Source organism: Lagenorhynchus albirostris, chromosome 14, assembly GCF_949774975.1.
Source record: "Lagenorhynchus albirostris chromosome 14, mLagAlb1.1, whole genome shotgun sequence".
Lineage (NCBI taxonomy): Eukaryota > Metazoa > Chordata > Mammalia > Artiodactyla > Delphinidae > Lagenorhynchus > Lagenorhynchus albirostris.
Genome location: NC_083108.1, coordinates 80,133,730 through 80,154,594, shown reverse-complemented (window position 1 = coordinate 80,154,594; position 20,865 = coordinate 80,133,730). Strand labels below are relative to the sequence as shown.

General features: G+C 41.7%; 1 long non-coding RNA gene and 1 other non-coding gene across 2 annotated transcripts; both read right to left on the bottom strand.

Moving 5' to 3' along the window:
• Nucleotides 1–8,679: 8,679 nt before the first annotated feature.
• Nucleotides 8,680–16,140, bottom strand: LOC132504096 (uncharacterized). The gene is made up of 2 exons (XR_009534729.1): nt 15,590–16,140; nt 8,680–13,358 (listed from the first exon to the last, which is right to left on the bottom strand). It is a non-coding gene; the product is annotated as an uncharacterized LOC132504096 (long non-coding RNA).
• On the bottom strand, nt 10,897–10,969 carry TRNAK-UUU (transfer RNA lysine (anticodon UUU)). The gene has a single exon. It is a non-coding gene; the product is annotated as a tRNA-Lys (tRNA).
• Nucleotides 16,141–20,865: the final 4,725 nt, after the last annotated feature.

Sequence of the window (20,865 nt, the reverse complement as noted above, 5' to 3'; positions counted from 1 at the left end):
GGCGCAAGGGCTTAGTTGCCGCACTGCATGTGGGATCTTAGTCCCCGACCAGGGATCGAACCTGCGTTCCCTGCGTTGGAAGGTGGATTCTTAACCACTGGATCACCAGGGAAGTCCCTATTTTTATTGCTTCTTATAATGCTTTTTTAAAAATGTATTTGCTTACTGTACCTGAGGAGCAAACTTTACTAATTTACTAAATGGTTAAAAATAAGCTCTACCAACCAGATGAGGGAATTATAGTAAAAATGATTGTCAAGTAAATACATAAAAGAAGCAATAGTTTTAGATACAGAGCAAATAGAAGCTTTATAGGTTATAATTTAAAACTTTCTCTGTGAAAGTCTTAAAATCATGTGTCTCCTGTTGCTGGACATTCCAGTTTTTTACTTTATGAGCAGTGCTGCAATGAAACTTAAAGATTGAGATACAATAAAATATTAAGCAAAACCACAAAATTTATTTAATTTGGTCAAATCCAGAATCCATTGAATAGTTTTATGGACATTTCTTGCCTTCATCTATGAAAATGCCAAGGCCAAACTAAAGAAATTAGCAAGATATTACTTGATTAATTGGAGAATGAATTTGTAAGTTCACTCATTTACTTATATGCAAATATTTATTGAGTATTTTCTGTGTGCCTGACACTGTGCTAAGTGCTAAAATGGAAAATGAACAAGACCTGGTTTTTGCTCTCAAAGAGCTTACAGTCTAGAACACTCTAATATTAGGCAGCAAAAAGAAAAGTTTTTTTAATCTATAAAACAAGGAGCTCAGAGGAAGAAGCAATTAATTCTAACAGGGGGGTTTGAGGAAAGATTAATGGAAGAGGTGGGACTGGAGCTAGATTTGTAAGAATAAGTTAAGATTTTGATAGGTATAAGAAAAGTGGAAGACATAAAGGCATTTAAGGACATGGCATTTTCAGGAAATGACAAGTCTAGAATGGCTCAGTAAGTTACCCAGTTGCATGGGGCCAGGGTAAGGAGTTCCTATTATGTGCTAAGCTCTTGTGCTCTGTAATTTGATATGCTGGGCATTCAGCTGGATTCTATGAAAAGGTACAGTAAAAGTATAAGACATGGCCCCTGTCATTAACAGGAGTAACAACAATACATTAAACAACAGCAAATATATCGAATCCTAATAACCAAGTGTTAAATTTTGTGTGCTATCAAAGTTCAATCAAAACGGAGATCTAGGGAAGACTAAAAGGTCAAAGGGGAGTCCAGGAGGCTTCATCAAAGAGGGAGGAACGATCTGGGCCTGGAAAGATGAGTAAAATTTGGATAGGAACCAGTAATCGAAGGAGTTTACAGCACTGGATTATCCAGTAGGCAAACAGATGTACCCTGATATTTGATATTTCAGAAATCAGAGAAGTTTTCAGGGCTTCCCTGGTGGCACAGTGGTTAAGAATCTGCCCGCCAATGCAGGGGACACGGGTTCGAGCCCTGGTCCAGGAAGATCCCACGTGCCACGGAGCAACTAAGCCTGTGCGCCACAACTACTGAGCCCGTGCTCTAGAGCCCGCGAGCCACAACTACTGAGCCCACGTGCCACAACTACTGAAGCCCGCGTGCCTAGAGCCCGTGCTCCACAACAAAGAAGGCACCGCAATGAGAAGCCTGCTCACTGCAACGAAGAGTAGCCCCCGCTCGCCACAACTAGAGAAAAGCCCGCATACAGCAATGAAGACCCAACACAGCCAAAAATTAAAAAATAAATTAATTTAAAAAAAAAAGAAGTTTTCATTAGAAAAATCAGAACTCAGACTTCCTTACACTCTTTTTAGGGTTTAGGGTCTCTAAAAGTTTCAATTTAACTTTTTGGAATGGGATCAAGAGTTAATAGTCCTATGGGAATTCAAAGGAAAAAAAAAAAACACTGTGGGCTGGAGCAGTCTAGGCACGCTAGAGAAGGAGATAGTACAAGTTTCAACCATTCTGGAAGCATGGGTAGAATTTGGCTTAGGGAGGGAACAAGAGCTCCATGGGGAAGAGGAAGCCCCAAGAAAGGGATGCCCTGAGGTACAAGCCAGACAAGGCTGGAGAGAGTAAGAGAGTTGAAGCTGGAAACAGAGTTGGAAACCAAATTGCTGAAGGTTTTGAGTTGGTACACTTGTTGGCATTGTTCTTAATATCCCTGCTTCCTTTTGAACCCTTGATGAAATGAGAGATTCATACATTGTAGAGAATCACAAATTAATCGTCTCCAAGAGAGACTACTATCATGGACTACGTTTGATTTGGTTTTTATGACAAAGGAGAGCAGTATAGGCAATAAGCCAGTTATTTGTTTCATTGTCTTTGGAGGAATATTTTTTACACTAACTCAGAAATTCAACATTTTATTCTTTGATTCAGTTTACAACTCTATCATCTCATCTATACAATCACGTTTTTGCTTCATGTCACATTTTCAGATATATGGAAAAGATTTGCTAATTCAAAGGAGTTTAGGTGAGAAACAAATTTTTTTTTTTTTTTAATGCGGTACACGGGCCTCTCACTGTTGTGGCCTCTCCCATTGCAGAGCACAGGTTCCGGACGCACAGGCTCGGCGGCCATGGCTCACGGGCCCAGCTGCTCCACGGCATGTGGGATCTTCCCGGACTGGGGCACGAACCCGTGTCCCCTGCATTGGCAGGCAGACTCTCAACCACTGCACCACCAGAGAAGCCCACAAAATATTTTAAAGTGATATTTTTGTTGGGAGACATTTTTATAAGTTTATATGATTTCCTGTATATCTAAAAATGTGAGAAAAAAATTCAGAGCTGGTGTTTAACAGTGCTTGATTTCTTTTTCTTGAGAGTAGGAAAAAGAACTCTTTTATGTTGTAATAATTGACAAGTCGCTGAGGAGAGCCTCAGCCCTTGAAGAGACCCACTTGCTAGTGACTTGGCAGTGTCAAACAAATGTTCAACTTTTATTCTGACACTTCTTGAAGAATTTGATTGAAACTATATATGTCCAGATAACACTCAGCAAAGTGCCCTTCTTGCATTTGTTTCAAGATATATTTGGAAACAAGAGAGATGACCTTGGACTCAGCTGCTTTTCCAATTTAGGACTTCTCTCTGGGTCTAGTGAATAATATTCTCCAACATTGAAAATTCAACAAATGGAAAAAACATTTTAGTTACTATATGCCATAAGTCCTATGATAGAGAATTTTTTTCCCCAGCAATATGTTCTGCCTCTAAAAGAATGATATATTTAGACCACAAGCTCTATATTAGCTTTCTAACCATCTACTTCAAAATACAGGAACACATTTGCTTTTCATCAGAGTGCCTTTTTATAAATCTAAATTGAGCTGTCCTTGCTTTTTAAAATATTTTAGCATCAAAGAAATAAAAAATAACGAGCAGTTAACCCTTCACCTTTGCTTTTTGGCATTCAGAATTTGTTCGGAAGCCAGGGTTCATTGTAGCTTGATGTAAGATCTAAAAGAAGACTTTGGAGGCTCTGACATCCCCGTCTAAGGTTATTGCCACCTGTCCAGATGACAATAGAAGTCCTACTAGTCTAGCCTCAAGCCTGAAAGCCAAGGTTAGCTTCCAAATGTATCTACATTTAGCCCATGGAGATGGATGGTTTTAACTGTCATTAAAGCGATATTCTTTCAGTTACCGTTTTGCATATTTTGGAGGTTTAAGCAGTTCCATTTTTAATTTGTTGTCACAGTCACAGGACAAGACTTAGGTAACCTTTCTGATAAAGCAATTTTACTTTTAAGCAAATAATAACAACTGATCATTGTCCTACATGGCATATTACTGGGGATAGGAACGTTTTCTATTTTCATATGGTTTCCTAAGATGTTACAGTCAATCAGAGCATTTATAGAGATGATTATGTTGTTAGCAATAGTCTCCAGCATGCACAATTCATTAATTACCAATAAAATGTTGTGTTAACACACGTGCACATGCTTACATGCACATGTAGAAATAGGGAAACACAACATATTATAATACTTCAAAGGATAGCTTGTTCTCGAGGATTCCTTGTTGCTTGGTTTTGAATCAAGTATTATGTCAACTGTTAGCCACATGGTGAGTGATTTTTGCAACTATTACCACTTAAGCAAGATCCTGCAAGCCACTGCGCAGCATGGCCTTAAAAAAATAAATAAAATTTTTTTGCACCAGCATTACTTTGCAGTTTCCTAATTCAAAAGTGGTGACTTATATTTTTAATCTGATATTTACTTCTTTATAAAAACAGGTTTTGCATGAGTGTGGCTATCCTGTGTACATTTCCATTATTATTATTATTATTTATTTTATTTATTTATTTATTTATTTTTTGCGGTACACTGGCTTTTCACTGCTGTGGCCTCTCCCGTTGCGGAGCACAGGCTCCGGACGCGCAGGCTCAGCGGCCATGGCTCACGGGCCCAGCTGCTCCGTGGCACGTGGGATCCTCCCGGACCGGGGCACGAACCCGTGTCCCCTGCATCGGCAGGCGGACTCTCAACCGTGCCACCAGGGAAGCCCCTATTTCCATTATTTTATTGATGTTGAACCAGATCAATTGCTATAGTCACCACAGGACCCTAATTAAGTATATAAGAGCTCGTAGTACCCAAGCTAATTGATTTTATAGGATGATCAGTGAAGTTTGCTTTTCCTGGTGCCAGAGATTCCTCCAATTGCACAACTTTTGAACTGTGCTTTTTAAAGATACAAAAAAAGGAAATAAGGTGATATTTTACAAAGTATTCCTAAGATCTGTAGTGCTCAAGCAAGATTTTAATGAGGGAAAAGTCTCAGAGAAAAGGTAATTTTAAGTAATACAGAGATTAAATGTGAGTTTTGCTGAATGTTTTCATAAAATATTATCTTTCAAATGTATGTTTTCTCATCCTTCTTCTAAAAACATATACAAAACTTTGAGCCAAAGAGTCAGAATATTCCTACATGGTTTGTGCTTATTAAGTTTGTCGGTATGTTTCAGGAGCCCTTTTCTCTCTACCCAGCTCTCCTTATTCTCAGGTATTCTTTTTTTTTTTTTTTTTAGCATCTTTATTGGAGTATAATTGCTTTACAATGGTGTGTTAGTTTCTGCTTTATAACAAAGTGAATCAGCTATACATATACATATATCCCCATATCTCCTCCCTTTTGCGTCTCCCTCCCACCCTTCCTATCCCACCCCTCTAGGTGGTCACAAACCACCTAGCTGATCTCCCTGTGCTATGCGGCTGCTTCCCACTAGCTATCTGTTTTACGTTTGGTAGTGTATATATGTCCATGCCACTCTCTCACTTTGTCACAGCTTACCCTTCCCCCTCCCCATATCCTCAAGTCCATGCTCTAGTAGGTCTGTGTCTTTATTCCCACAAGAGACCTCCCAGCTCCACGTAACATCAAACGGCGAAAATCTCCCAGAGATCTCCATCTCAACACCAAGACCCGGCTTCACTCAACAACCAGCAAGCTACAGTGCTGGACACCCTATGCCAAACAACTAGCAAGACAGGAACACAGCCCCATCCATTAGCAGAGAGGCTGCCTAAAATCATAATAAGGCTACAGACATCTCAGGTATTCTTAAGCAAATCAGAGCATTGTTGATGTTCCGTAAGTATTCGTTGCTTAAGAAGTAGTATCTCTCTGTTAACTTCCTAAGACAGGAGAGATTTCTAGCAACTACAAAATCAATATATTTTTCTAAACTAAATTCATATCCAGCTATCTGTAGATTTATATAGAATCTGGTCCAAATATTTGCAGTACAATCAAATCAAAGGTTTCTTTGTTTTCTTTTTCTTATCATGCCTAAATATCTTACCTTGATGTTGTTGGTACAGAATCCAGATGTGTTGATTTAATGAAGGCAGATCTAATATGTTCCTAGTTAAAACTCAATTTAACATCTTTATTTTTTTTTTATCTCTGACCCTCTCCATCATTTTTTTCCTCCTTGTTTATGTGTATCATTCCCTTACTCTTCAAAACTTTCTTTTTTCGTATCTCAGACACACATTCTCTTGCCACTAGTAAGTTTACTTTTAGAGCATTTTCAAAATATTTTGCATTAAAAAAAATACACACCGTGGTGATGATTGTACAACTCTGTTAATATACTAAAAAATAGTGAATGTGTGCGTACATTTAAATCACTTTAAATTGGTGAATTTTATGCTATGTGAATTATGTCCCAATAAAGCTGTTAAAGATAAAAATACAAGATCAGTGTAACAAAATTCAGATAATATCAAAGAATAGTAGTTTAAAAAAATAAACCCTCACCTGTCTCAGTCTTCTCACTTCTCAGAGGTATGTCCACAGTTAGGTTTTAGAATATTCTTCCAGACATTTTAATTGCATACACAGGCACATATATGTATTTACAGCCTTTTAAAATTGTATACAGAAAGGGTTATATTCACTATTCTGAAACTTGCTTTTTGCACTAAACAGTAAATTATAATCATATGTACATATAGAGCTATCCTACTCTTCTTCTTTTTTTTTTTTTTTTTTTTTGTGGTATGCGGGCCTCTCACTGTTGTGGCCTCTCCCGTTGCAGAGCACAGGCTCCTCCGGACGCGCAGGCTCAGCAGCCATGGCTCACGGACCCAGCCGCTCCGCGGCATGTGGGACCTTCCCGGACTGGGGCACGAACCCGTGTCCCCTGCATCGGCAGGCGGACTCTCAACCACTGCGCCACCAGGGAAGCCCCTCTCCTACTCTTAATAGTTGCAGAATATTCCACTATATAGCTGTAGAACAGTTTAATTAACAAATTCCTTATTGAACATCCTTCTGCTTACATCTTTGCACCCTTATGCAAGTATATCTACAAGGAAAAAAAAATCTTAGAAGTAGAATTGTTGGATTCAGAAGTATGTGCATTTAAAATTTTAGATAGATATTTAGATCAATAGATATTGCCAAATCACCCTGAAAAAAACTGGTGACAATTTGTAATCCCATCAGTCATGAATGACAGTGCCTAGTTTACTGTCCCCTTACCTATACTAGGTATATTAGCTTCATAACATCTCTGTCAATATGATAGACTTAAAGAATTATTTTAATTTGTATTTTTTTAATTATGTAAGGTTGAGTTTTTATGGCCTCTTCTTTAATTTTTTAAGTATTTTTTTCTAAATGAGAAGTCCATAATGTTAATTGTAGAAATTTTGAATACAGAAGATAATTAAAATAACCTGTAATCCCACAACCCAGGGATTATCACCATTTACAATTTTACTTCTAGTCTTCTTTCTGTGAAATTTATCTCATGATTATTTTTAACAAATAATGAAGCTTATTGGTAAAGGAATTTATTTTCGTATTTAAAATACGCAGTTTACAAAATGAGGTTATAATACAGCTACTCAGACTACTGCTTTGAGCTCTTTTAATCAAGGTGCTATATAAACATTCAGTGGACTGAGCTCCCCTCTGCCAAGCTTTTGGGATCAGCTAGTGGAAAAATCATTAGCATTCTTTCCTTGACACTGTCCTGTCACTACCAGGGCTCAAACTGGATGAGATTTCCTAGGAGCCAATAGGTCTCTTAGTGGAGGAGAAGGAGCTCTATAATCCCTTAATGGCATGGAAGATAGAGGAATTCTTTTAAGGAATACCTTAAAGAACAAACACATTTTCTTTAAATATATGTCTATAAAGGAATATATTATATATATATTGTATTATATATGTTTATGTGTGTATATGTAATCATTGTTCTCTCACACACACACATAAAACAGGAGATGAGATTGGTGAGCCAGGGTAAGAACCTTCAGAAAGTGTAGTAGACACCTGGGGAACAGTAAAATGCTTAACATATAGGGTCAGCCATTTAAAGATACAAGTCCTGTATGGTAATCATACATATCCTTATCTGATTCTCCTTTTGGACCATGCTGAATGCGGAATTGGTTTCTGTTCACAGTTGTATTTCCTGTGCCTACTTGCACATAAGCAACTTTGATCAGTTAATACTAGTTAAATGAATAATGAATGAATGAACGTAATAGAGTGTGACCTTGAGTAAATCACTTAATTGCTTTGGACCTCAGTTTCTTTCTCTGACAACTTCAAAGAATTGTTGAAAGGATCAAATAAGGTTATGTATGAAGGTGGTAGGTAAGACTGGGAGCCCTCTCCAAACTGATTGTCTTCTCATTATTTTTACCGAGCTACTTACAGTCACCATTCAGGTAGGGCTTACTGTAGCAACTGCCCAAGTATCATCTTGATTAACCAGATAGAGAATAAAGTAAATATAATACAGCTCTGTAATTAGAAATAATCACTAGTATGTCCTGGAGACTTTGACATCTTACCCACTGCTTCATTCTCACTATTCAAAAGTATGTTATATAAATCTAATACTAGAACACTCATCAGGCTTAGGATAAAGTTTATAGAAAATGAATGTTGGGACTTCCCTGGTGGCACAGTGGTTGGGAGTTCGCCTGCCAATGCAGGGGACCCAGGTTCGATCCCTGGTCCGGGAGGATCCCATGTGCCGCTGAGGGGTTAGGCCCGTGCACCACAACTGCTGAGGCCCGCACGCCTAGAGCCCGTGCTCTGCAACGGGAGAAGCCACCGCAATGAGAAGCACACGCACTGCAGCGTTGAGTAGCCCCCGCTCACCAGAACTAGAGAAAGCCCAAGCGCAGCCACGAAGACCCAACGCAGTCAAAATAAATAAATTTATTTTTTAAAAACAAGAAAATGAATGTTGTCATGCCTTTAACACACAGAAATGCATATGTATGGAAAAATGCATATGTATGATTATTGTCTAAAAACAGAGACGGTATCTCAGGAACGCACATAGTATAAGTATGGAATAGCTAGTAGCTGTTCTCAGAGTGACCCATTGTACATGATTGTAATGAACATCTGTCCTTTTTGGCTTATCTTGTATCAAATTGTCACAGTTCCAAGCAGTGGTTACATTTTAGAGTTAATGTGATAAAATCAAAAAATCTATGAAATATTTTGTGTATTACTCAAGATAGATTCTGTGACCTTTTAGGTTTGTTGAAAGAGGAAGCTAGTGTATTGTAAAACCAGTTAAAATAATACACTTGGAAGTATAAAGCAGCATCAGCTCATAGACCTTAGGGAAGATGCCTTACTTAGTGGCCAAGGCCCCAGAATTTCAATTTGTTTAGAAATAAATCTGTATAAAAACTTATATAAGTAGAAATATTTCTCAGTCCAGTCCTCTTTAATGTAATGCCATAATAGAGGCAAAAATAATAGACTAGCACATAAACTTTCCTTTTTTTCTATTTGTAACCAAAAGCATTGCATAATCAGGCAGGAACCAGGAAGTAAAAATAATCACAAAATTAAACCAAGTGATCTGTTTTCATTATACTCCAGCAGGAGTAAAAAGTAAAGATAAACACAAGCCAGCAAGTTTCTTTATCAAATTTGAAAATTCTTTCCATGTCAGTCATACCTTAATACAATAAAAATGAAATTTTTATTAAGGCTTGTAACTCAGCACTGTCCTTTTTAAACTTTTTAAATTATGGTGAAAAATACATAACCTAAAATTTACCATCGTAACCATCTTTAAGTATATGGTTCAGAATATTCACATTATTGCACAATAGATCTCCAGAACAAACTGAAACTCTATACCCATTAAACACTAACTCCCCATCCCCCTTCCCCAGCCCCTGGCAACCACCATTCTACTTTCTGTCTCTGAATTTGACTACTCTAGGATCCTCATATAAGTGGAATCATATAGTATTTATCTTTTTATGACTGGCTTGCTTCACTTAGCATAATATCCTCAAGGTTCTTCCATGCTGTACCATGTGACAGGATTTCCTTCCTGTTTCAGGCAGACCATTGTCCTTTTTAATGTCATTTTTATGGTACAGTCTATTCTACTCTTAAACATCTTTGCAGGTATTGTCTATGTTAACGTCCCAGAGCATGATCAAGTACAGAATGATGAGAAGCAAGTTGAAATGCACATTTGGACTTCCAAATTATCTTGTCAAGAGATCAAACGCGGTTATAAAGTGATTAAACAATGCAGGACTTAGTTTGAGAAAAACCTTAAAGACCTTTTTGCAAGCCCCTTGTATTGAAGGATTTTAGTTGCTTTGTTTTTCTAGAAATGTATTTGACCTATTACAACTTTTTTTGAAGTATCTTCTAAAAATATCTGCTGCTGGGTTATTTTTTTTCTTTCAAGCCTGCAGACATTTTTTCTCACTTCTTCAATTGAGTTAGCTGTATTCCTGTTTGTGAATAGCACTCCTCCCCTGTTCTGTCATAGCACAGCCTTATGTTCCTACAGTTCATTAAGGGAAAGCAGTCATCAACTAGATATTGTTAGATATTGTTAGATCACAGAACCTAACAATAATAATTTTTAAAAAGAAGCAGTTCATTCATTTTCAGTCTTCTTACCTTAATTTTTTAACAGCCTTATTGAGATATAATTTACATACCATACAATTCACCCATTCAAAAATGCAGTGATTTTCAGTACATTACCAGAGTTGTGCAACCATTACTACATTCACTTTAGGAACATCTCACCACCCTGAAAAGAAACCATGTACCTATTAGCAGTCACTGCCCATTTCCCCCAGACCCCCCCAGCCTGAGAAAACTACTAATCTACTTCTAGCTCTATAGATTTGCCTATTCTGGAACTTCATATAAATGGAACCATACAATATGTGGTCTTTTGTGTCTGGCTTCTTTCCCTTAGCATAACGTTTTCAAGGCCATCCATGTCATAGTATGTATCATTAGACTTCATTACTTTTTTTTTATTGTGGGAAAATACACATAACATAAAATTTACCATCTTAACCTTTTTTTTTTTTTGGTGGGGGGAGGGGGTGTGCCGCACCACACAGCTTTCAGGCTCTTAGTTCCCCAACCAGGAACTGAACCTGGGCCCATGGCAGCAAAAGCACCAAGTCCTAACCACTGGACCACCAGGGAATTCCCTTAACCATCTTTAAATGTACATTTCAATATTTTAAATATGTCTACATTGGTTCTACAGCCAATCTCCAGAATTCTCTTCATCTTATAAAACTGAACTCTATTCCCATAAAACAGGAATTCCCCATTTTCCTTCTCCCACCCTCTGCAACCACCACTGTATTTTGTCTCTATGAATTTGACTCCTCAGGAACCTCATATAAGTTGAATCATACAGTGTCCTTTCTTGACTGGTTTGTTCCACTTAGCATAATATGCTCAATAACCTTGTCATTCATGTCATAGCATTTGTCAGAATTTCCTTTCTACTTCTTTAACTTTTTATGACTGAATAATACTCCATCATATGGCTATACCACATTTTGTTTATCCAGTCATAAGTTGACAAACACTTAGGTTATTTCCACTTTTTGGTTATTACAAATAACAGTATTATGAACATTCATATACAAGTTTTTGTATAGACATGTTTTCAGCTCTCTTGGGCATTTACCTTGGAGTAGAATTGCTGAGTTATATGGTAAGTCTATGTTTAACTTTTTGTGGAACTGCAGAAGTTTTTCAAAAACTTTTTCACTGTACCATTTTACATTCCTACCAGCAAAGTATGAAGGTTCTAATTTCTACACATCCTCACCAAGGATACTGGAAAAAAGGATATTGTTATCATCCATCTTCTTTATTATAGCCAACTTAGTAAGTATGAAATAGTATTTCATTGTGGTTTTGTAAGCATTACCCTGATGGCTAATTTTCATATATTTATTGGCCATTTGTATCTTTTTTGACAAAATGTCTATTCAGATCCTTCGTCCATTTTTTAATTGGGTTATTTGTCTTTTTATTGTTGAGTTGTAGGAGTTCTTTATTCTAAATACAAGTCCCTTCTCAGACATATGACTTACAAATATTTTCTCCTATTCAACTTCATTATTTTGCATGTGGATATCCATTTGTCCCAGCACCATTTGTTGAAAGACTATTGTTTCCGCATTGAATTGTCTTAGCACCCTTATTGCAAATCAGTTGATCATAATTGTGACAGTTTACTTTTGGACTTCTCAGGGTTAACCTTATAAAGAGGTTCTGGTTCCCATCTGATCCTTAGCCCTGGGTCCCAGTCATCCTGTCCCACTTCTTTTTACCTATCATCCCTGTGTGTGCGTATTTCTAGCATAAGGCAAGGAGATTTGGGGGCATCGATTATTTTTAGTTTAGGACTAATACAAGGTTGAGGGTTAGTCAAACTCAAAACTGCATCTGTTAATTTAAGCTCAGATTTTTTTTTAATTTATCTTATTTTTTTTTGGCTGTGTTGGGTCTTTGTTGTTGTGCGCGGGCTTTCTCTAGTTGCAGCAAGAGGGGGCTACTCTTCTTTGCGGTGCGCAGGCTTCTCATTGTGGTGGCTTCTCTTGTTGCAGAGCACAGGCTCAGTAGTTGTGGTTCGCGGGCTTAGTTGCTGTGTGGCACGTGGGATCTTCCCAGACCAGGGCTTGAACCCATGTCCCCTTCCTTGGCAGGCGGATTCTTTTTTATTTTATTTTATTTTATTTATTTTTGGCTGTGTTGGGTCTTTGTTGCTGCACATGGGCTTCCTCCAGTTGTGGCAAGTGGGGGCTACTCTTCATTGCGGTGCACGGGCTTTTCATTGCGGTGGCTTCTCCTGTTGCGGAGCACGGGCTCTAGACGTGGGGCTTCAGTAGTTGCACCACGCTGGCTCAGTAGTTGTGGTTCGCAGGCTCTAGAGTGCAGGCTCAGTAGCTGTGGCGCACGGGCTTAGTTGCTCCGCGGCATGTGGGTTCTTCCTGGACCAGGGCTCGAACCCGTGTCGCCTGCATTGGCAGGCGAATTCTTAACCACTGCACCACCAGGGAAGCCCTAAGCTCAGATTTTAAAAATCACTAGCCAGGGAATTCCCTGGTGGTCCAGTCATAGGACTCCACACTTTCACTGTCGAGGGCTCAGGTTTGGTCCCTGGTTGGGGATCTAGGATCCCACAAGCCACGTGGTGTGGCCAAAAAAATAAAATGAAATGAAATAAGTAAATAAAAAGCACTACCAGTCTTGCCAAGTGCCATGTTCCACCAGTCCTTCCTTTCATCTTGTCTTGACATCTTTGGCCCCCCATGGTGTTGTTTTGTCACCTTCCTCCACTCAGACGCTGAGGGTCATTGACTTTGCCTTTGTCAGCTGCCATTTTCTGCCCTCTGCCTCACGTGGCACAGGATCCATATTGTGGGCCCACTCTGGGCCCTTAGGGAAGGCACCTGGCAACATCAGCTTAATTTTTACATCCACTTTTACATGACAACCCCATTAGGAGTCTGCTACACTTTGAAAATAGTGTAGTGTTAAACCAAGTCATTCCATTCTCCTTTCTTTATACCTGAAAGAAAAGAGAGGGGCACCCTTTCAGTCTTTGAGAGACACAAAATGTAAGTGGCAGGAAATGAAGGTGGCTCTGCAAAGCCCCCTGCGCGTGGAAGGGCAGTAGAAGTGGTGGAGAATGTGCAGAACTTGTCAGCATTTCATGCCGAGCTGTGGGCATTGGTAGTTCTGGCTCTGAAGCCAAAGCCGCTATTCAGTACAAGCCAGCACGATCCCCTTGCAGTGAGTTTGGGGAATCTATTAGTTTTGCTCCTAAAGTCAGATTTCAGGCTCTCAGAAGAATGGTAGAGGGAGAGAGAGGAGGAGGGATAAATGAGAAAGAAGCTAGAAAATGATTTGTTTTGATGGTAGAAAAAGAAAAATGAAAGCTCTTCATGGGTTTACTGAGGTAAGGTAGGGACTTCCCTGGTGGTCCAGTAGTAAAGAATCCTCCTTCCAATGCAGGGGACCTGGGTTCCATCCCTGGTTGGGGAACTAGGATCCCGCATGACGTGGGGCAACTAAGCCCGCATGCCACAACTACTGAGTTTGCACACCTCAACTAGAGAGCCTGCCTGCCGCAAACTACAGAGCCCACGTGCTCTAGAACCCGCGCACCACAACTACAGAGCCCACGTGCCCTGGAGCCCACACACCACAAATAGAGAAGAGAAAACCCGCACGCCACAACTGGAGAGAAGCCTGCGTGCCGCGACGAAAGATCCCACATGCCTCAACAAAGATTCCACAACTAAGACCTAATGCCGCCAAAAATAAATAATAAATAAATCTTTAAAAAAGTATGTCTTTAAAAAAAAAGGTAAGGTAGAGTGCAGATACCTTGACCTGGCCGTTATTTCACACCCCTGACTACCTTCCAAATTCTCACACACGTGCACACACACACACCAGACATACAGAACAATTCAGAGCTCTATTCTGGTCTGGAAAAATCTTTCCCCTGGGGCATCAGTAGCTTGCCTTGTGATGACAGGCTTAATGATTTCATATCTCTGCATTCCACTGAGACCACCTACCCAGAGGCTATGCCCTACTGACCTGGTTCACCAGGGCCTGAGACTAAGCATGAGAACACGAGGACAGTGCCAGTCTAGGTGTCGGGGGAGCTATGTTCTGGTTTGGGCAAATCGTTTTGGTTGTTTTTGGGTTTTTTTCTTTGCGGTACGCGGGCCTCTCACTGTTGTGGCCTCTCCCGTTGCGGAGCACAGGCTCCGGACGCGCAGGCTCAGTGGCCATGGCTCACGGGCCCAGCCGCTCTGCGGCATGTGGGATCTCCCCAGACCGGGGCACGAACCCATGTCCCCTGCATCGGCAGGCGGACTCTTAACCACTGCGCCACCAGGGAAGCCCTGGGCAAATCGTTTTAACTTGCTGGGTGACTGTGTCCATGTTGCTGCTCTCTCTGTAATACTCAGGGTTCCAAATTATAAAATGGGGACCGGACCCATGGTTCTTATCTCCTAGAAATGTCATGAGACAGAGTAAATTATGGTCTTCCAGTGCTTATGCTTCTAGGAGGCAAGGAACTAGGGGAATCCTGTGCTTTTCTCTTTTTTTATTGAGATAGGGTTTCCTAGGCTCTCTATGCAAGCCCTTAGAAGACATTTAATCAGAGAATAGTCTGGAAAAAAGCAAACCTGCTCACAAAAGAAGAGAGAGCCTTGAAATCTCTTAAGTGTTTCCTTCCAAACAGGTCCAAGAGATTCTCTTATAGTTTCTGGCCGGCTACCTGGAGTAGGGAGATAGAAGTGGTTTATTTTTCTTTCTTCCAGTTTCCCTTTCTGGTCTGATCCCTCTGAGTGACACTGGTTGGGGTGGGGCCACAAGTTATGGGAGAAAACCATGTCCCAGCCACTCAAGTCTGCCTATTGGATAATAGATTGATCGGTCTGCCCTGTCGGTGGGTAAAAATAAAAGAGCAGCCTTTTTACTGATTTGTGTTTATTTGATTGTTTGTTTAAAGGAAGCCATGAGATATAATAGTGAATCAGCCCACCTGATTCAGTGCCCTCCGATGGTCTGGTCATGTGTGGTAAAGTACATCAGGAAGGGAACACCATGGTTTCCCAGTCATCTGCCTGCAGTACTAGAGTATGGAGGACCCAAGAACTAACAGAAGGTTTCTTGTCCTTGTAAAAGATCCTTGGGTTCTCAGTTGCTGTATTAGTCTCCTATTGTTGCTGTAACAAATTACTACAAACTTAAAACAACACAAATGTATTCTCTTACCTTTCTGGAGGTCAGAAGTCTCATGAGGCCAAAATCAAGGTGTCAGCAAGGGTATGTTCCTCCTGGAGACTCTTGGGGAGAATGCAGCTGCTTGTCTTTTCCGGCTTCTGGAGGCCACCTGCGTTCCTTGGCTTGTGGTCCTTCGACTGTCTTCCAGGCGCATCACTCTAAGCTTTCTTTCCATCGTCACATTCCTCTCTAACTCTGACCCTCTGCCTTCCTGGCACAGGACCCTTGTGATTAAGCTGGGCCCCAGCCCTCTTCTTTCTTGGGCTTCTAAGGACTTCTCAGGCATAGGAGTTGCAGTCATTGTCAGGGCTGGGAGCTAGTGGGGAAGTACATTGATAAGAATCTTTGTAGCTTTTCTTAGGACAGGAGGCAGCCTGATATTATAGCCTTTTTGAGCCCCTTCCTCCATAAAGGTGTTGATGACCATGGAAAGAACTAAGAGTCCAGGAATAAAAATCCAATATGCCTGGATTATAAGAAACTCAGTTAAGGGTGAAAGCAGGCAGATGGGCTGATGGGACATAAAAGCAACCTAACTGACACCTTTCTCCTTCACCCCAATTTTGGAATTATTTCCCCAAGACACCACCATGCTTCCTATCCTTTAAAGCCTGTATTTTTAGTTTGGGGTATTTTCTATTGTTTGCAGGTTGCCTTGCAACCCGTTTGCCTGGAGGGTTTAAACAATATAGTTTCTTTGCTGAACAGCAACCGTAGCCAAGAGAGACCGAATATAAACCTTTAAGTCTGTTTTCTCAGAGTTCGTACATCAGCGATGGCTTTAAACAGAATAGCTTATGCCCCCTGGCTTGCTTCTCCCTGGGGGAGGGGAGAAGGGTGGCTGGTGGAGAACATTTTGTGTTCTCTTATCATTCATACTAGTGGAAGGGGATAAGCACCAGAATAGGAAAACAAAATATCTGTCTATTAATATACCCTAAGTCCTCTAGCACATGGATTGGATTTGTTTATTTGTGAAAGAGAAGGATGCTTCTCTCTGACTGTGGCCTCCCCTGCCAGATGGAAGGGAACTGGCAGGCGTAGTGCCCTCCATAAGGTGAAGGGAATAGGCAACCAGGGCCTAACTTCTTACTTAAAAGAGAAAACTCTCAGCCTTTTCTCAAGAAAAATTGGTTTTCTGGCTCAACCTGCCTTAAGCCCCAGCAGCATCATTCAGGGAAACTAAGAAAGAAAGGGAAAAAAGCAGGAGGATTTACCATGAAAGAGCCAGAGAGTACCCCTACCTCCCCACTAGACATGTGCATCCATCCCCCTCCTTGTGTCCAGCCTGGGGAGCCAGAGGTCTGGAGAACCTTGCTGGAAGAAAGGACACGCAGTTTCCTCAGAACAACCACTTAACTGGCAGTGAGGAAGGCAGACACAGGAGCGTTTCCCTCCCCAAAGGACGAGCCCTGCAAAGAGAAAAGCAGCCCTGCTGAGCTCAAATTCAGGGGCACTGTCCTTTAATATATTCCCTTGGATCCGTTAGTGGTTATCCATTAGTAGAAGGAGTGCCCAGAGTCGACAGTTTTCTAGAGGAGTAGATGGCTAGTTAATGATAAGCCTTCTAGTTGGAAAAAAGCCAGAAGGGAAGAGATTTTTTTCGGGAACAGGAACATACATGTGCCTAGGAGCCCCGTGCCTGCCATGTCTGGACAGAGGTTCAGAGCGCCCTTTGGCTGCCAGAAGAGGTCTCTGCTTGCCACCCACCAGGGTCAGGCTTTCTCAGGTCCTGGAGAACATTTTGATTAGCAGGAGTCCCAGGCAGACACGGAGAGAAAGAAGAGAGCAGCATTGGCAGGGCCCGCCCTCTCCAAGAGCAAACGGGGACAAAGGTCGGTGTACTTACAGCTGCCCCTCCCAGCCTGCCCGCCTGCCAGCCAGGCCAGATGCCCCAGGTTGTCCCGGCGTTGCTACATGATGCAGGAATCTGTCATCTTTGTGCCTGCTGGGTCACCCATTACCCCAGATCCAATTCCCAGGCAGGGAAGGTTAGGACACGTGAGCAGAAGCAAAGGCTTTGGCATTCAATAGCTCTAAAACAGAAATGCCGTCATGTCTTTACCTGTTCAGTTGGGAGCAAAACATGTTTGTTAGGGGTGTGATGTGGTATTGTGGAATAAGTACGAGAGGAAAGAATCTGTGAGCTGCCCATCTGAGAGGAGGGCTCTCTGTACAAACCATGGTTCTTCAGGCACTTTTAGAATGTGAACAGACTTTCTTTGTGATGATTTCTTATCCTACATTTCACTGCCAGCCCAGCATGTTTGAATTTGTCTCGGCTTCAGCAGGTCTGAGTATCCATTGGGATTCTCTGTGAGAATTTAAACAACTTGGAGGCCACTGAGGTTACCACGTATAACCAGATCTGGCACAGATTTGGCATGAGAGTAAGCAGGAGACAGAAGCTTTGTGTGTTATGAAATCATTGAGGCTGTAGCCCACAGCCCTTCGTGTTTGGGATTACAATTAGAATCGCTGTTATTTGTTTGTTCGTTTTCTGTCTTTGTACCTAAGAATGGGCTTCAGCTAATGAAATAATGGTGATATAGAAGCTAACATTCATCAGGGCACTGAACTAAGCACTCTCCTTGAATTATCTCATTTAATTTCCACCTCAAACCCATGAGGCAGACGTGACATGATCCCCATTTAAAGGTGAGGATCCAGGCTCAGAGAAACTGAGTGACATGCTTAAGATGATCTGCTATATTCATCTGGGATTATGACTTGCTAGCACCGTATTCTGAACATAGAGGAAGAAAGAATCTGAGAACAAGTATTTCTGAGGGCTGCAATTGTGTACAGGTTTCTTGGAAGCTAGGGCCCTCTTGATTTATGCTCCATGGGGCCATCTGGGGAAGTTGTTTAGCTTCAGAGGTGATAGATGAGGGCTGGGTCACTTCTGTTTGCAGAGCATGGGTTGAAGGGTAAGTCAGGACAACATTTCTTCTCTGGTCCCCATCAGGGACTCCACAGGCCAACCTCTGTGGCTGTGTTTATATCATTATTTTTAAGGCATCAGCACCAGCACAGCAGCTCTAAGCTCTCTCTTCCTTTAGCCATCCTCCATGTGGAAAGAAGCCAAATGGGAGAATTTCCCCAACCATTTCCCTTCAGTGCAGCTGGTACCAACTTGAAACCTAAGACATTTAACACTGCAGCCCAGCTGAAGCCTGGCTAAGCCGTATTTCTTAGACACAGCAGGAAGCCGTTCTGTGCTCTAGTATCAAGAACCATCTCAGGGCCCAGGGCAGGCTCTGCTTCCTTGGTTTGACCCCAAGAGGTCAGCTGGCTGATGAAGCCCATCAGAAGTACTTATGTAGACTAGGACCGTCAGCTGCAGCTTACCAGAGGAGACGGGAGAGGATGCCCAGGATTTTCATATTTAATTGAAAAGTAGTGTCTTTGGAAAAGGGTGTGGTAGAGGAGTTCCTACAGCATTGAAAGAACTCCCTCCACTTGTTGCTGTGGGAGGGTAGCGTAGATCCAGCTGCTTCAGAGCCATTCATTATCCTTCATCCTGGCAAGTGGAACTCTTCTATGGATAGGCACTGTTGGTAGTGAACCCCTGGCTCTCCCGGCTGCCCCCACAGGTCACAGGACCCTCCAAGCTGATGCTCCAGCGTGGTGACCAGAGTCTGGTTCCATCCTCTGTCACCCAGACCACACACATCAGCTTTGCCCCATTCTGTGCTTCTGAATTACACTCACTGGCAACCAGCACCAGCTCTCCCCTCCCAGTGCCCTGATATCCTCTGGTTAATAAGCAGCTCACATAAAGACACCAACAACTATTGCAAGAGGGGGAGAAAAGCTGAGGCTCTGAATACAGGCCAGGAAGCCCTGGACTTGACCCAGGAACTCGGTGGCTGTTTCTGTTCTCTGCCCTTTGGTAGCCTTCCTCACAGGTTATAGAAGGAAGAGAAGCAGGAATGCTTCATCTAAAGCTGTAGTGGACCATAAAGCAATGATGTATTTATCTATCAATGAGAGACTCTCACTGAAGCTTGAGGTCCCTTCGTGGAGACTATTAGTCCTCTCCAGAAGAGACCAACTTTCTGCCCTTTATCCTTTCAAACCTATTTCTAGAAGAGTCTTAGGTCCCTGTTAATTAAAGCACTAAGCTCCCCACTTCCCTCTCTCTCCTGTCTTTCTGAGCTGCCCAGATGGCACTCTTCCCACCTTCACCTTCATCTCCCATACTGTGTTTTATCTCCCAAGGTTTGGAGATGTCCTTGAGACGTCCCTGTGGAAGGAACCAGTGGGGACTATGTGCCTGAGCCCCCCTCATTGTCATTTTGGTCTGAATCAAATTCTGCAAGGGAGCTGGAACCCTCTCCCTGGGCCTGCCCATTGTCAAGGTCCTGGTCACCTTTAAAGCCTCCTGCAGGGATTCCCACTGCCAATGGATCCTTTTCTGAAGCCCAGCACTGTGACATTTTAGACTTGGAAATCCCTAGACAAATATGTCTCACTTAATCCTCACCACACTGGAGACTCTCACTTGGCCAAACTTAACAAGTACCACTAGTTCTTGCAGCAAACGTTCCCCGTGTTCCAGGCATTGTGTTCAGGGCTGGGAAAAGGATAAACAAGGTAAGGTCCCTGTCCTTGAGGTGCAACCAGCTGTTAGAAGAGACACATGAAACAGGAGCTCCCCTCTCACTCGAAATGCCTCATACCCAATGTTCCTTTAACTTTCCCAGGCTCTCTAAGGCCCTGCTCTTTCACCATTTACCAGCTCTGTAACTTTAGCTCAGTTGCTTGCTCTAAGCATCAGGTTGCTCATCTGTAAAATGGGTTTGTTAATAGTATATATCTACCTTGTAGAGATATTAGGAGGATTACATGAAACCACTTATTTGTAAGGCACATAGGGCTAAATAAATGCTGGCTGTTACTATCTTCCTCCTGAGGATAATGTTTGCCAGGAAGAGTGGTAAAAGCAGGGAGAGCTGGGTTTGAACCCCAGTTTCCCCACCCCACTGATACTGTATGCTTACGGGCAAAAACTGTTCTCTCTGAGCATCAGTTTCATGGGTGATAATTTACTTAATTAGAGTAAATTAATTGATATATGTGAAAGTACCTCACATATAGCAGGAGTTCAACACATTAGCCCCTTGGAACTTCTTAAGTATCTGAAGACCCTAAAGCTCCAAGGATCCAGAAGAGACGCAGAAAGATGCTAGCGCCTCCTTTAGGAAATGGCCCCCATTCCCCTGGTTAATCCTTAAAGCATGACCCTCCCCTATTTGGTTCTC